Source organism: Triturus cristatus, chromosome 3_2 (genome assembly GCF_964204655.1).
Source record: "Triturus cristatus chromosome 3_2, aTriCri1.1, whole genome shotgun sequence".
Lineage (NCBI taxonomy): Eukaryota > Metazoa > Chordata > Amphibia > Caudata > Salamandridae > Triturus > Triturus cristatus.
In genome coordinates, this window is record NC_140584.1 from 257,226,281 (window position 1) to 257,242,971 (window position 16,691).

The window sequence follows — 16,691 nt, forward strand, 5'->3', positions numbered from 1 at the left end:
ATCTTCGGGTATACAAATAATATATAACGGTTTTGCTAAGTTTTGTGAGTCTAGAGGACTCGAAATAAATCTGGGGAAAACTAAATACATGATCTTTAACCCCCCCAAACGGGTGCGTCCAAACCCAGTTTTATTTGATATTCCTCTTGAGAGAGTCAAAACTTTCGTTTATCTAGGCGTGACCCTAACGGAGAACTTTAGTTGGGATTCTCAGATCTCTAAGTCAACTCTCAAGCTTGTTCAATTGACTGGGGGTCTGAATAAAGTTTTTAAAAGATCAAGTTTTCAACCAGTGTCTCCCGCCCTTGAAATCTATTGTAGACAGGCAAGAGTGGCCACAATTTATGGAGCCGAACTTTGGGGACACAAGCAGTCTGTTTCCTTTACAAGGGCTGAGCTATCTTTTTTAAGATCTCTTCTTGGACTTCCCTCCAGCACACCGTCGATTCCTTTTATGCTCGATCTCGGGCTAGTCCCAATTGAGGAGATTATTAGTGCAAGGCCTATCTTGTATTGGAAAAGGCTGTGGTCAGTGCCTGAACTGTCTCCGTATAAATTAGAATTTGTAGAGATGTGGCCTGCACTTAAACTTAAAAAAATCCCTTGGCTTCTGCATATCAAAGCAGTCTGCTTTCAACTAGGACTCCTGGAAATGTGGGTAAACCCGGAGGCAAGTTGCCCTGGGATTACAAAGAAGGACATCCTTTCTTTGGTGTCCTCGAAAAATTCTTCTCTACATTGGAGCTCTTTAGTGATAGGTAGATTGACCCTAGAATTCCTCTTGGTTAAACAGGACTCCAAACTAGAGGAATTCATGGATCTAATAGAACCCCCACTTGCCCGTAAATTGTACATCCAACTAAGGTATGGCACCCTACCGATTAGGTCCTTTTCATCCAAGTGGCAGGCAGGAAATTCGGAAAGTTGTCCTGCTTGTAACTACAAAACTGAGTCTGTTGAACATGTGCTGTTCTTTTGTCCTGCCTATCATTTAATTAGGAAAAGTTGGCTGATTCCCATTTGTAGGAATTTGGGCTTTCGCCATTTTAAACAGGCCAGCAGGACTCTAACTTATGATACTGATCCACTCATTGTTTTCGCTGTATCTCGCTATCTTTACGGCATGTGGCGTTGGAGGAAAACTTTTTTAACCTAACCACCTTTATCTTGATGACGTAAAAGTTTAATCTTGTTTTTTAAAGATTTTAACTCCAAAATGTTATTTATTGTTTTATCGCTCCATTTGTATTAATGTAACTGATGATATGTCTATTCGTACTTTTATGGTCTTTTGACCGAAATAAAGTTATCAAGCAATAAGATAAGTGCCAGGGCTCTCGTTGAGAGGTCACTGCAGCTGGCATCACCCATTGCCCCTGCCAGTGCTGCCAATGACAGCAACAACACAAACACTAACCATCACACTCCCACAAGTGTCACAGTACGAACTATTCCATGCCCCCAAATCTATAAGAATGGCTTGGGATCAGGTTTCAGTCATTTTTAATGTGTATTGAATTAATAATGGGAGGGGGCGAGGAGAGAGGCGCTACAGTGAACATCCACAGCGACGCTGCTGAGAAATGTATGTGTTGGAGGGGCAGTGTGTGAGGGAGGCACAGACCTTGACTTCACAAACCCTAGGTGCAGACAGTTGTGCGTGAGGAGGACAGAGACCCGATTTAGTTTAAGGTATCATTCTTCTTGTTTTCTAAACATCCAGGAATGTTGAAAATAATTGTGGTGAGAGCAGTTTGATGCACTGTCCTCCTCATTATGTTTCTCTTTCTAAGAAACATTAATATGAATTTGCATGCCTTCTATAATACACCGGGTGGCCTCTGCACACAATCTGCCGTTTCCACACAGCTCCCGTCAGTAGCGTCTCTAGCACTCAGGCGCTAAGGGCGGGAAAGCCAGGGACACTGGGGGCCAGCAGGGGTGGGGCAGTCAGTCACGGGCGAGGCTAGCACCCGATTTGTGACTGGCTCTGCTCCTATCTGTATGCCAGTTCTGTTTAAAGCTAACAGATTTGCGGGCCAGTAGGATCTGGGCACCTTATTTGTAAACAGTGTTCTTCAGCCAACCCCCTGCCCCATACCCCCCCCCCCCCCCGCGGCCCCCTCCGCCCTGTCTATCACCCATCAATGGTCTCTTTGTGCCAAGGCCCAGAATGTGGGCGCTGCTCTGTATTAATGTGTACCATGGGCCGGGGCAGGCACAGAGTGTCATCGAAGCTTGTGGAGAGAGCCGGGGCTACTGCGGTGCCCGACATACCACCACGCTAAAAAAAAACATAAGTAGCGTGCGTTGGTTTGGCAATGGGCATGGCATGATGACTAACTGCTTAGTACTACTTACGGTTACACTCGTGGTCGGCCGGGGCTGCCTGGCACTGCCTTTAGTAACTGATAGGCCGCCTGGTGCTGCTACTGCTGCGCTGCCTGCCCTCAACATGGTCGGCCTGATGCCTCATGGGGAGCGGGTGAGCCGGGGCGTGGCAATCGGAACCAAGTCTGCGCGCAGCGCGCACAATCAAATCCAGCGCAGCCCAATCAGTGTCTGACTCCCGCCCACCACCGGCAACACTGAACTAAGGGCTGCCATGACGCCATCACATATATGATCAATGCAGTAATCTGCTCAAAACAGTCTCCGGCTCACATTCACACTCGGTGATTCAACTGAAGCACTCACCGGGTCTCGGGAGACCGAGAAGTTAGAACAACACTCTGCGCCGAGTCAGTAAGCTAACGTTATATTATATGTGACGTGCAGACCTGTATAGACCCGTCCCTGAAAAGTAAGTGCCGGTGCTAAGCACCGGAAAGCTCTGGCACCTATTAAACACTGCAGAAGCGCTGCTTAAATATCACTGACTGCGCGATGTGTTTTCAGTTGGCAGTGCTCATTGCTGCGGCAGGCGTGGGGGCTGGCTCAGTCTGCCTACTAATGTTTCAATCACCGCGGAGCAAAGTTACTGACCTAACATCGAGGCTTGGGATTTGACGTATCAGGATTTAATTTGCCCAATAAACAGCCTGCTTAGCGCCCGGGACGCACAGGGAGGTTAGTATGCAGCTAGCACAGCCGGGAGCCTGCAGCTGAGCTCGCACTGCGCGGCGCGCCGGCTCGAGTAATAATCAGACTTACGCGGCCGCTGTGGATAATATTGATGAGCAAACAGTTTGCATTCCCGTACACCCGATATAAACGCGACTTTGAATCTCTAGGTCACATCACATGAAACAAAGTCTTAAGACAACTGGATGGCAGGCTGCCTAAGTGTCAGTGGGCGCGCTGTGCAGAAAGTTGTTGCTGCCGGCTGGAATGTGGGGCTGAGCCTTTATGCAGGAAGCATGGCTGTTAGTTCGGGCTGCTTCTGCTGTTCTCAGATGCAGGCTGAGTAAGGGGTCAGGCTGTAATGTGTTGAGCACGAGACTCTCAACACTTGAGGCTGACACAATCCTTCTCGGAGGTGGGAACACTACAGGCTGACAAAAAGCCCTCCTAAAATATCCCATGAAAGAACACCTGAGGCTGGGACAGAGCACCCCTGGATTGTCGGTACACTGGAAGCTGGCGTAATCCCCTCTGAACAGAGACAGTGAGCACACCTGAAGGAACCATTATCCAGTCGTGGGCGTGTGGGCCAGCCCTATCACTCTTTCTTTGAGACCACCCCAAAGCTATCGAGGATTCATTGCTTGAGAGTTAGCATGCTGGGAATCGCAGGCATATGCTTATACCAGGCAAGTGAAACTTCAAGGCTCAGCATGAGTCTTTATTGAATGAAAGCGTTCATCGTTTGAAATTCTCACCAGTGAAATGCAGCAGTCGGCTGCTATGTCAGAATGTGGCCTGGTGATGTAATAAGTAAACACACCAGCTGGATTGTTTTATTGGTTTTTTGTCTGTTCAGTCACCTGCTGCTCACTATAGACTAGTAAGTGTCACTAGTGCCTTCTCCAGCCTGATTTAATTTGCTTTTAGTGCGTCATGATAATAAGCCTTGTGAACTGGCAACTAGGTTAGTACCCTTCCATTTCCGGTGCTTTGCAGCTGTTTAAATAAATTCTTAAAGAGTCTCATTGCTCAAACGGGTGTAATTTCTGATATTTATGGGTTTTCATCCTTTTCATGCTTGATTTTGCTCGCAAGAAAGTGTCACTCATAGTTACAAAATGTCCCTTATAATTACACTGAAATCATGAAAATGTCACACACAAGCAACCTGAAACCTTGGCAGCTATGAACTGTTGATATTTAGTTGGCACCACCTGCTTCATAATTGTCTGCCATTCTTCCTTTTGTATACCTTTCTTTAGGATTTTCTGGCGTAATACTTCCGTTGCACAACTTGTTCTGGTAAATCCCTTGTTAGTTTTACTGTTCCCTTCGAACTGTACACTTAAAAGGTCATCTGAAGTTGTTTTTTTCCAGCTCGTTGCAGTGATGCAGTATCCTTAGCATGTTGTGTCCATTTAGAATGACCTACGGACCTTTCGAGGTGCCCAAGGGTTGAACGTCAATAAACCTAGCTTCTTCCCCCATGCTTATTATTTGTTCTGCTCCAGCGCTGAATACCACAAATCCCCTCGCTACAGACCAGACCACAGATCTTCTTCTACAACCACATTTCATTCACTCATTCACTGGTGGGGCCCATAACACCTATCATTCATTCTACTTTCAGATCAATGGTCCTTGAGAGAGAGAGAGATGAGAGTCCTTTCTCTATTCCATGCGCTAGAAAATGGGAGGAGGATTTCACCAATCACCTGATGAGTAACAACAAGTTCACCTATCCCTTCCTACCTAACCAGGGTCTTAATATCTTTATAACCTAGTAGTTCCTCCCATACTATTGGCCATGGATCAGCTAGTTGCTGGGAAAAACGACATCTTATTCTTCTAAACAATATACATCAAAATACTTCAAATAATAACCCAACACAGTTCTTAAATGAATTAAAAGTTTTATCTAATCAAAGCATAAGGAAATCATATAGCATTCAATATTTTGGTTCGCATATTTACCTAATCTGGCTAAATGGCGTCCTCTATGTCAAATTCAGATCTTTCGTCTCTATGCCCATAAATCAAAGAATCAGTTCGCAAATCAATTGGGCATCTGCTCAGTCCATCAGAGTCTCTGGCAAACAGCTGCCCAGCAGTGTCACTGTCCTCTCCGTCAGCATAACGCCAGGAAATCAGGTAAAAGCGACTAGCCTAATGACCCTCTCTAGTCTACTTCTTTTATAGTAAAATCAACAACAAAATGTTACAATACATGTTTTAGAACAAATCTGATTGGTTCAACCAGGATCATTCTTCCTAGTTCACATACACTTAATGTTTCATTAGATGTGATTCTCAATTTATTAGTGAATTTGAAACCGTTTCCAATCCATTCAGTGTATGTTCATTCCCACACGGGTTTGTCCATGGTGTCCTCAATTATAACAGTTCGTAGTTTAAGAAAGTACTTTGTTTTAGGATTGGCATTCCTCCCGGAGTGTCCTTCACAATTGCAGTCTGTCTGGGTCAAGACGAGGTTATTGTTGCTCATCTTTTAGCGCAGGCGTACTTCACTCAGTGATTTCTGTATCTCATCTGTCCGTCAAAATAGGGATGGCAGCCATTTTGTGGCCACTCCAGAAAGGTCAACTTGAGCAAAGAGACAAAACGTAATTAATGCATGGAAATGACTATTAAAATGTTATTCCCTCACTTAACCCTTTGTGTGTGTGTATTTATCTAGCAAAAGCAACACGCATTGCGGTTTATACTCACAATTTAAAGCGCAATTCACACATCACATCACAAAAGCAACATATAACATGCAAATTCGAAATATCTGACATTAATATGTGTACGAAAATTAGTTTACGTATCAATCAGGCCATGCAAATGCGATTCCCACGTGTATTTTCTAATTAGTAATGTTGGTTAGTTAAACACACAGCAAACCATTAATACTATTAATGTTAATCAATTATTTATGTTAATTAAAAATGATAAGATGGAGGAGGTATACGATTCTTAAGGAAACCCTCGCTCCAGCAGTTCCATTACTTTGCAACTCCAGGACCTCTCCTTAGCCGCTAGGACAGCGGAATTCTGGTTCTTTAAGCTGCAGCCCAGGTTATGAATGTTGTTGGGAGGAATTTTAAGAGCAAAACCATTTTCATTAAATATGTGAGCGAGGTTTTTAACTTTTGGTCCCTGAGGGGAGTGTAACGATTTCACAATTTCAGGGGATACCTTCTGAGATTTTCAGGTTGATAGGGTTATTATCATCTTCCCCTCCTGCGGCATAGGAGCTGATTTCAGCAATAGATGTTCACCTTTTATTTTCCATTCTTTCTGTCTCATAGTTTCCTGCTGGTAAAGCGTTTTTGTTGTGCCCGTTCATTGACGCATGAGGCGCTGCCTCTTGTTCTGTTTCCCTTTTAGTTTAGGGACCAATCTAAGTTTGAGCTTTGTTTGTTCGTGGGGACAGAATATTTTCTCTCATTTGATGCAGCTCCCTTTTGCTCAGGTATGGGGCGTATGTTCTCTTTCTGGGTATTTGTATTGTTCGAGTAGCTTCTGCAATAATATTTCTCCCAGTATAGTCTAGTTTGCGGAGTCTTTTTAGGCACCTCTTGCTTATGTATGGTTGAAAGCAGTCTGGATGCTGGTCTACATTTCAATCAGTGTTTTTTAAAGTGCGCTACTCACCTGTGAGGATCTCAAGGTGCTGGTGGGCGGAATGGGGTGGGGGCGGGAGGGTGTTGTGCGAGCACCTCCGTAGGTCATTCGAAGAGCCAGGTCTTGAGGAACTTTCTGAATTGGTGCAGTGTGGGGCTTGGTCTGATGCAGTGGGGGAGTTCGTGCCAGGTCTTGGCCATGAGGTAGGAGAAGGATCTGCCACCTGCTCTGGCCCTGTGAATGCGGGGGACAGTGGCTAGAGCTAGGTTGGCAGTGCGGAGGTTTCTCTTGGGGGCGTGGAAGGAAATTTGTTTGTTGAGGTATTGGGTTCCGGTGTTATAGAGAGCTTAATAGGTGTGTTTGAGCAGTTTGGAGGTTATCTTTCTTTCGACGGGGAGCCAGTGGAGGTCACGGTGGTCTTGGGTGATGTGGTCATGTCGTGGGATGTCGAGGAGAAGTCTGGCTGCGGTGTTATGGACGGTCTGGAGTTTGCGGAGGAGTTTTTTGTTGATTCCGGCGTAGACGGTGTTTCCGTAGTCCAGTCTGCTGGTGATGAGTGCGTGGGTGATGGCCTTCCTGGCGTTGGGGGGTATCCAATTGAAGGTCTTGCAAAGTATGCTGAGGGAGATGAAGTAAGTGGAGGACACAGCATTGATCTGGAGGTTCATGGAGAGTGAAGAGTTGAGTATGATGCCAAGGTTGCAAGAGTTCCGTAGGGGTGGGTGGGTTTCCGAGGGTGAGCGGCCACTAGGTGTTGTCCCATGCGGAGGAGGTGGAGTCAAGGATGAGGACTTCTGTTTTCTCTGAGTTGAGCCTCAGGCAGCTGCTGCTCATCCAGGTTGCGACGTCTTTTCATCCCTTCTTGGAAACTGTGTCTGGTGATGTCGGGTTCTTTGGTGAGGGAGAGGATCCACTAGGTGTTGGCGTATGAGAATATGTTAAGTCTGTGTTGTCTGATGATGGTTGCAAAGGGGGCCATGTAGATGTTTAAGAGCGTGGGGCGGAGGGAGGATCCTTGGGGTACTCCGCATCTGATCTCAGTCGGCTCGGAGAGGAAGGGCGGGAGTCTTATTCTTTGTGTTCCGCCTGAGAGGAAAAATCCTATCCAGTTTAAAGTTGTTCCCTAGATGCCGACGTCGTGGAGTCTGTTAGCTAGTGTGCGGTGGGAGACGGTGTTGAAGGCTGCTGAAAAGTCCAGCAGGAAGAGGGCTGCTGTGTGGCCTTGGTCGAGGAGGCTGCGTATGTCAGAGGTTATGAGGTTGGTCTCGATGCTGTGGTTGCTGCTGAGTCCAGATTGAGAGGTGTCTAGGATGTTGTTGGTTTCTATGAAGTGTGCAAGCTGGGTGTTCATGACTTTCTTGATGACTTTGGCAGCAAAAGGAAGTAGGGAGATGGGCCTTAAGTTCTTGAGGTCTGTTGGGTCTGCGGAGGACTTGTTGAGGAGGGGTTTGACTTCGACACGTTTCCAGTTATCGGGGAATGTTGCGGTCTCAAGGGAGCAGTTGATAGTTTGGTGTAGTTTGGGTGTATTGGTGGTGGCAGCCCTGTGGATGATGTGTGGCTGGCAGAGGTCTGTAGGTGCTCTGGAGTGGATGCTTTTCCTTGTCCTTGCAGTGTCTTATGTGGTGAGAGGGGTCTAGGTGAAGAGGGTCTGTTGGAAGGATTTGCTGGGGGGGTGTTGGAGTGGTGCTGTGGTCTTGGTAGTTGAAGTTGCCATAGAGCATCTTTGTGGGACTTGGCCCTTTTTGCAGGGTCATCCCTGAACTTTTTGTCTTCCTCCTAGCCTATTTTTAGGTCTCGCCTACGAAGGGCGCATGCGCTGCATAGGAAAGACCTTTAGCCATCGGCGCAGCTTTGAGGGCAAAAACGTGCACGCGTTCCATTGCTTCCAATGGCAATGCGTGCACGTCTGGAGATTCCCTTGCGGGAGCGAGCGGTGCCATATGGTTGCAGTCATCGCGCCTTGCTCCCGCAAGGGAATAGCGTAGGCCCACTTCTGCCGTGCGAGGCGTGCGTTTGTGCTGGTTTTTATCACAGTAGAAGCAGTACCTTTGAACAGAAATCTCACCTGCACTCATCGACGTTGAGGTAATTCACAGGTCCACATTTGCCACAGTGTTCGAGGTTTTTAATATTGAGATACCTTGGTTAGACGAGTCTGACGACTAAAGTGAGACTGGTGTTATTGGTTGCAACAGCACCCTGCTGTGTGGGTTTTATGAAACAAATAATATTTCTGCAACCCTGCAATTGAAGTGACTAAGCTATTCGATCATATTGAGGTTGAGTGCAGCAGTTTATCGCATCACATCTGGTACAGCCTTTTTCTATATTTTGCTCTACGTTGTATAAAGCAGGTTCATCGTGTACTTGATATGTTTGGCATCTTGGTTAAACAACGATCGGTTTATTACCCCATATATGCCGCTGACCGCGGTCGGCGCCTTAGTGCCCCTGGGGCACCGGTCACCCCTCCCCACCCCCTCCCACAGGGAGGGGGCGGGGACGACGACCGGAGCCCCCCTCCTCGGGCTGGCCGGAAGTGACGCGCAAGGCGTGTCACTTCCTGGCCCTGGTGTGAGGGGGAGGCTATTTAGCCTTCCCCCACCCTCCTGGCGACCTCTTTGTCGCCCACCTCGCCACATCGCAGCATCGGTCGTTGTCCCTGTCGTTGCGATCCTGGTCCCCACGCCGCTTTGGTCGTCGTTCTGTGTCACAGGATCAACGGTGAGTCTTGCTGCACCCACTCCGCCCCGGCCCTGTCCCTGGGCTGTACCAGGTCAACGGGACCCTGTGGCTCGGATGGCCACGGGCGGAGGGGGTGTAAGATGGGGGCAGGGGTGGCTTAATAGGCCGATGCTTTGGTCCGTCGGCGGCGCCGGCAATGAGCGGTAACAGCAGGTAGCAGGGACTAAGCCCGATTAGTGGGGCCCCTGGTGGTTCGCTGAAAATGGCGCGAAAGGGTTGCGGGATTTAAATGTGTAAGCTACAAAGTCACGGTGGCCAAATGGTTAAAGTATGAGACTCTTGGTGGCGCTGGCCCCGAAGCGGTGGGTCATCCTGCTAACACGGGCTATCCTTTCACTCCCCCCGCGCATCGAGCTAGGGTTTGGGGGGTTTCCCGGGCACTGTCCAAATCATCCCCTGCCCACGCGTCGCTGCAGCGAAATACTGTGAAGGGTAAAGCGCTCCAATACCGTCCGAGTACACACTCAAAATTGGGGCCTGGTTTCAATGCCCGCACTCGCCATGCTAACGAGCGTGAGGTCGTGCCCTCAGTTGACGATACTGGGCGGTTCACTCCTCCCGCACTGTCCTTGAGTTGGGCCTGGGTTGGGGTTGTTGTCGCGGAGGATAGACAGCGGGGCTCTAATACCTTTCCGCACTCTCATTGAGGGTGGGCTTCATGGGCAAGTCATTGTTGCCCCCGCCCCTCGGGGCCTCGAGCCTGGTCCAGGTGGGGCTCCGAGGAGGTGGTCGCCGACGGGGTGTGCTGTTGCGGGCCGCTGGCCTCGTGGTGACGGCACCATCCTGTGATCCCGGGCGACCGTTTGTGTTTGGTCACCTGTGCGTCGAGGTCCGGGGATGTGCTCCGGTCTGCGCCGCCGCTTCCTTATGGAGGTATCAGCGACCTGTGATCCGGGGCAAATCATTAAATTGATTTCCAGGTGGGGGCCGTGGGGATGTGGTTCGTAGGCAGCGGTCGCGTCACCATTTAATTTGCAAGCAAATCCCCCTTCCCCCCCCCCCCTTGGGTTAGCACAGGTACAGTGCTTTCAGCCAAGGCAAGTAGAGGCGCAATGGTGTCAGCGGTGGCGCAACTTTAATGTTGCCGCCATATGGCGCGAACGCGGGTGGCGAGCCTCGGTGTCGCGTCACTATCCAGTGAGTCTAGGCAAAGCGATTATTGCCCCGGGCATAAAGTTGGGGCAGGGGGCGCAGCACCAAACGGCGGAGCAGTGCTTAGCTCAGCAGGCGTGAGGTAGTGGGATCGATGCACTCTCCATTTAAAAAAAAAAAAAGAAAAAAGAGGGGGCAATGACTCACTCGCCGCGATGAGGATGTCGCGCGGCCGCCAAAGGTGCGGTTTGCAGGTTGCGAACCTCTTAGTCGCGTCCACACCCTGTGATCGTAGGCAAATCACTTATTCTCCCAGTGCCTGGACGGATAAGGTAACTACGGGGCTGTTTAAGGCGTTCCACACATCTCGGGTCGCGTCCACATCCTGTGATTCCGGCCAAATCATTTAAGCTCCCCGTGGCTGAATGTGTATTGTAAATACGGTGCGCGTGTATAGCGCTCCAATACCGTTGGGTCGAGCTCGCGCTATATAAATTTGCAGCAATTTTTGCAGCCTTTCAAAGGGGTGCACCTATCGTCCAATGGAGAGTTCATTGGTTTGGGAGTGCAGTTAGCATGGGATTTGAACGAGCAGGTCAGGTAGAAAGCCGAAGGGATGGGCCTCGGCTGGACTGCCGATTTTGGTGCTGGTAACCAGGGTTCAATCATCTCGGGTCGCGTCCACATCCTGTGATTCTGGCCAAATCACTTAATCTCCCCGTGCCTGAATGCGTAATGTAAAAACGGTGCTCGAGGAGCGCGCTCCAATACCTTCGGGTCGAGTTCGCGCTATATAAATAGGCAACAATTTTCACAACCTTTCAAAGAGGTGCAGCTCTCGTCCAAGGGAAAGTTCACTGGCTTGGGAGTGCAATTAGCATGGTTGACTCAAGCTAGCAGGACAGGTACACAAAGTTGTGGCTATAAAAGATAGCCTGGTTTACTTGTGTACGGCGTGTCCAAAAAAAAATCCACATTCCGTGATCAAATCACGTAATCGCCGCGACGAGGATGTGCTCCGTCGGCTGCGCTGCCTCCAAAGGTGCGGAAAGCAGGTTGCGAGCCCCGTAGGCGCGTCCACATCCTGTGATCATGGGCTAATCACTTATTCTCCGTGCCTGTGTAATGTACAGACGGTGCTATGACCCCTCAACGCCACAGCAGCCGCATGCGTGCCGCGGCTAGACATTGCGGGGGAAGAAGGTACCCCCCACAGATCACTAATCTCCCCGTGCCCGAATAGGTAATGTAAATACGGTACTCATGTAGAGCGCTCCAATACCTTCGGGTCGAGTCCGCGCGCCTTGCTGACTGGATGTCTAATCTAGAAGGTGTCGTTTCTAGTACACAAGACAGTCACTAGTTACAGGCTTGACCATGTTGCAAATGGTACGCCACCGGTTGGCACTGTGGCTATGCTGTACCATCCCTAAGCCTGAAAGAAGTGGTATAAGGAGGAGATAGGATGGAATTAATTTCCGTTGCCGTGTGCGACGCTGTTGACTAACATTAATTCATAGATGGGCATGTCTATTTAACAGTCCCACAAGATCGATGTCGGCACAGTTTACTGCATGTGTTCGAGCAGCCACGACATGAATCATGCTTCGCAGACGCCTCCACACATGCCAAGTGGGATTTTGTCCCAATTATGGAGCTAACTGTTGGAGCCATCGAGAGAATTCGAACTATACCCGGCAGATTGCATCACGGGTCCCGCGGCCCCAACCTTTTGCTGAAAAGGGGCTTGGGTAGGCTGTTGTGGTTGTTGTCTTGACATCCAAACCCCTATTGCTCAAGGCCTCGCGCTCCCAAGTGCATTAGTCCTTGGGCAGGGCGGACCAGAGTGGGGATAGTCCTAACGTAGACCGGTCATTGGGCTATGTTAGTAACAGTTAAACATGGAACGCTGCCGACAGTCTAAAAGAGATGTGCTATAAGTCCGCAACTCTGCCCCTCCAACATGCTTAGGTGGGCCTTGATCTGAGCACGGTGTTGAGATGGGATTGACACGCAAAGGAGCAATTTACAGCTGTGGGGCTACTGCTAGCCAGGCCTATCAGTAACGGTCACCATTGTCCAACGAGTCGGAGTTACGAATTGTCTGGCCCAGAGACTACCGTACACGGGTATGTTCGTTCAATTACTGATATCAATAGGCCTGCTGCATCTGCGTGGTTTGGTTTTGCTCGCAAGAAAGTGCCAGCCTTAGGCCTTTAACTGTCACCTAGCCACCCAGGTGGGTGGTTAGTTCTTGGAGGGCAACGCAACCGAGATAGAATGGTAGTGTATTATTTAATGCAAATGGAAGCATTGATTAAGCCAAAAAAGGGGTGTAGATATGGGTGTAGCTTAGTGCCCCAATCGCATTGAATACGGGGATACACTGACATAGCGGCAAAAGAAGAAGTGGTCACCACATAGCGCCTCACTAGGGCCAAAATCACGGCACAAAGTTACCGGTGGGATTTGACCAAGTGGTTGCGGGTGCGCCGCACGCGAGCAAATTACAAACTGGTGCTGGGGACAGTCTGCCACAAGTTGTTGCGGCCCGTATATTGTAGAGATGACCCAACAGGCATGGATCTATGCATCTGGGATTAATTCTCTGTTGCCAGCTGAACAAGCCATTCGTATAGTTTGGAAGGCTTGGAACAGGCGCAAGTATCATGCCTGCACGAGTATCTAGGTTGGTTGTGGTATTACTATGATGGACAGCTCGGCAGGAGCAAGGTGTGGGCGATAGGAAGTTGCCGCCTGGCATGTAGTCGCACAATTGTCAGGGTTCCGTAGAACTGCCTTGCGGCGGAAGCGCGCGCGTATGCCAATTTCTAGTTTTGCGCAATTTGGTTCTCTAGGTACATTTTGCCGTGAATAGCTCTAGGTCGGTGGTTGTGTGTCACTCTGCCTACAGCTGGCATTGCGGTACGCCTGCCTTGGGGGTAACCAGACAGGGTATTTGTCCCTTCACTTTGAGGAGCGATTCATTCAATGCTTTTCTTCATAGAACTCTTCTCACCGTTGTTATTTCAGTGTTTTGGAGGGTACCTCTGTCTCCAACCCACCAATAGTTCATTGTTAGGCCGATTACTTGCGGCCCACCGGTCCGTGTTCCAGACCGCCTCATGGCGCCCGAGTTAAATCTTGGACCATGCAGGTTCATTATTCAATACAACTTCTGTCTGGGCAATCAACCCGACCGGGTTGCAAGTGATCACTCAGTTGGTCGTTGTTTCCCAGGACCCCCGCCCCAGCATCCGGGCAGGTCAGTGGGAACAAGAGGGACCTCCAGAGAGGTACACCTCCTCCCCAGTAGTGCGGGATTTCCGGGGGTTTGCCGTGCAGACTGTACATGCGCGGGCTTAGAGGGCCACCATTCCCACACTGAAAGTCAAGCAAAAACTTTACGAACACTAGATTACCTGGGAATCCAATTATCTGCATGCGAAGAGGGTTCCCGCACTGAGGAGCAGTGGGAACTGCGTGAATAACTTCTGTCTTGGGTGCGGCCTGGAGTTTTAGAAGGCGTACATTGCACAGGGCAGGCTGTAAGCACAGCCCTCTGTGGGGTGTCAGGCAGAGAACATTAGCACGGGACTACCAACATGCCACGTTACTTAGTATAACGTTGGCCGCATGGCGACGCGGCGCCCGCTACACATGCCTGGGGTGAGCTTGCTATTCACGGAAGGGAGACACCTAAGGCTTATTCAACTCAGAGAGGTGACAGTCCCACCATTTCAGAATGGAAGCAATTTTGATATGCTACCAGGCGAAGCCGGAACTGTGGCTTCGGTCATCTTCTACAGCTCACAAGCCTTGTTTAGCCATCGGCACTGGGGTGGTATAGGGGTAGTGTGAGAAGCCGCAAAACTCCAGCCGGCAGCACACTGAGCCGGGCACCAAACCCTAGGGTCAGGCCTGCAGGAGGATCAGTTGTAGGCACCATATAGAAACAGGTCCAGATGTACACTGGGGGGGCATTCCCCTGCAACCAAAGACAGATTTCGGGTTGCTTCAATGAAGACCTATCCACCCGCGCTTTAGCCAGGGCGGCATGTGGGTGGTATAGTTGTTATATAGCAAGTGTGCGGTCGTTCAAAATGTTTGGTGAACACCACGTAGAGCCTCAGGGCGTCGGGGCATTATTGACCATGCAGCATTCGCAACATTCAGGATAGGGCCGGCGTTTGCACCAAAGTTTCCGGTTGGTTCCCACAGACTTGTCTGCCCCCAAGTTTATACTCTATGGGTTAGAACGTGAGACTAAGGGGGCATCTCCTGCTTCAGCGTCACAAATAAGCGATAGCTACGCTGGGGTGGAGGTACCATGCAGGTCCTGTCCACCACTGGGTTCCCCCCAGGCGATGGGATCAATCTAGGTGGGACCACGAAGTCTACGGTTCTTGGGAAGCTTCCAGCGGTAGGGCATTTTAGCAACAGATAAAGTATCAGCGAGTGGGTAAACATCTGCTCTCCAGCAGCACCGTGCCCTGGGAGCATGCGCGTTGCCCAATCTCTGAGGCCTACCCATAAGGGGGCCGAGTAGCAAAAAACAAGTAAATAGGTTTCAAGGTGGGCCTCTGGCCCTACGGCTGTGTGAAATCACCATAATTTAGAGATAGGCCCAGGTATGAATAAGGCATTTCTTAATGTCCAGAGGACCATTGCGGCTGGTGGTACCCCCCAGCGGAGTCACTGGTCGCGTACTGCAGCTGCAGGAAACTGGGAACCTGGTTTACGGACACTTTTACCTCGCTTAGGGGATGCGGCCAGCCAACATATGGTGCTGCCGTCCCAATAACTGGGGTGTCAGTGGGTCAAACACAAGGGGACATTATGTCAATAGAACAGTTGGCACGCCCAGGGTGTCACTAAAACTCTACTTCAACGGAGCAGAAATTAGGCACCGCAGGGGATGCTCTGGGTTGGCGGGGGGGCACCCCCCCTGCCACCCTCCTACCGGGGACCATGATGGGAGGGGCGAAGTAGGACTTAGTCAATCCCCAATGCCTGAACCATACAGACAGCGCACACTGCTCAAACCAGACAGATTCCCGAAGCAGGTATGCCTAAGGGGTTTCATCACTGAGGGATCTGTAGGGGCATAATTCCCATAAAGAATAAGGGATGGTGGGCAGGGGCAAGAGTCGCTCCTTGCCCATAGGCACGCGCTGTCAGCTGGAGCACTCCTGTGCACCAGGTTTAGCATATAGAGGGGACTGCCCAATGGTTAAGCAAAACCCTTCTCGCCATAGTAGCCAAAGCAGGCGGGCGGGGGAGGGGCCATCCAGCGAGTGAGCTGCTGTCCCAGAGATGGGCACGTAGGTTCAGGCACACACGGTGCGGAGGGTGGCCGTTAGGTGAGGTCATCAAATTGTTGTGGCCTTGCGAGCCTGGGTGCCGGCAGGGGCCTTGCGAGCCTGGGCGCCGGCATCCTCCCGCCCAGAATTGTGAAGAGGTGTAACTTTCCCGCAAGGGGGCGAATAGTTCTTGGTATATCTTCACGGGCCCAACGGGTCCTTTATTTCAGCAGGCTCCATCCGACCCAGGATAGCGTCTAGGGCTTTGGGGACATAGATGGGGCCATCTACAACAGCAGGAGCTATAGCTCACTGGTAGTCTTGTGCCTGTGGTTGTAAGGGATCTCACAGGACAGGGTTTGAGTCCCGCTAGCGCTGCAAAGTGTCATAAGGTGGAAACATTTCAAACTGTTCTTTCTGCAGGGATGGTTCCCTTCCAGCTAGTTGCAGGAAGCCCTAGTCAGGAGAGGTTGCAGGTAAGACTATAGCGGGTTGGTGGGGGGCCCTGGCTGCGACGGTGAGCCGCCTCCAGGGCTGTGGCGGAGTTACAGGGCGATCTGGAAGCAGGCCGGTACAAAGGGTACCTCTGCGCGGCACCATAGGGGGTGCCTGAGCCAAAACCGAGGAGCCTCATGGGATGGTCCCGGAAGCCGTGTCGGCGCCCCACTAGTCCTGCGGGCGGTTGTGGGCCTGAACAACCGGGGGCTTGCTAAGCGACGCTCCGCCCCCAGAAGGGGGTCGTGAGTAGAAGTTACCAACGGCACGTGATCGTAGAAAGAATCACATGGATTTCAGCAACGGCGGGCATCGCTCCCGCGCTGCCCGGCTCATCAGGCGGGCAGAATCAGAATA

General features: G+C 50.4%; 1 protein-coding gene across 4 annotated transcripts in view; it reads left to right on the top strand.

Annotated features, from left to right (window-relative positions):
- The first annotated feature begins 2,660 nt into the window (after positions 1–2,660).
- LOC146857073 (uncharacterized) overlaps positions 2,661–16,691 on the top strand; it is a 345,333-nt gene continuing 331,302 nt past the window's right edge. For 3 of the 4 annotated variants that reach the window (XR_014979538.1, XR_014979537.1, XM_085646799.1), the window contains exon 1: positions 2,661–2,745. The gene's annotated coding sequence lies outside the window, so the exon portion shown is untranslated. Of the gene's footprint in view, positions 2,804–16,691 lie in introns of all 4 variants that reach the window. The other variant, XR_014979536.1, reaches the window with a different exon arrangement.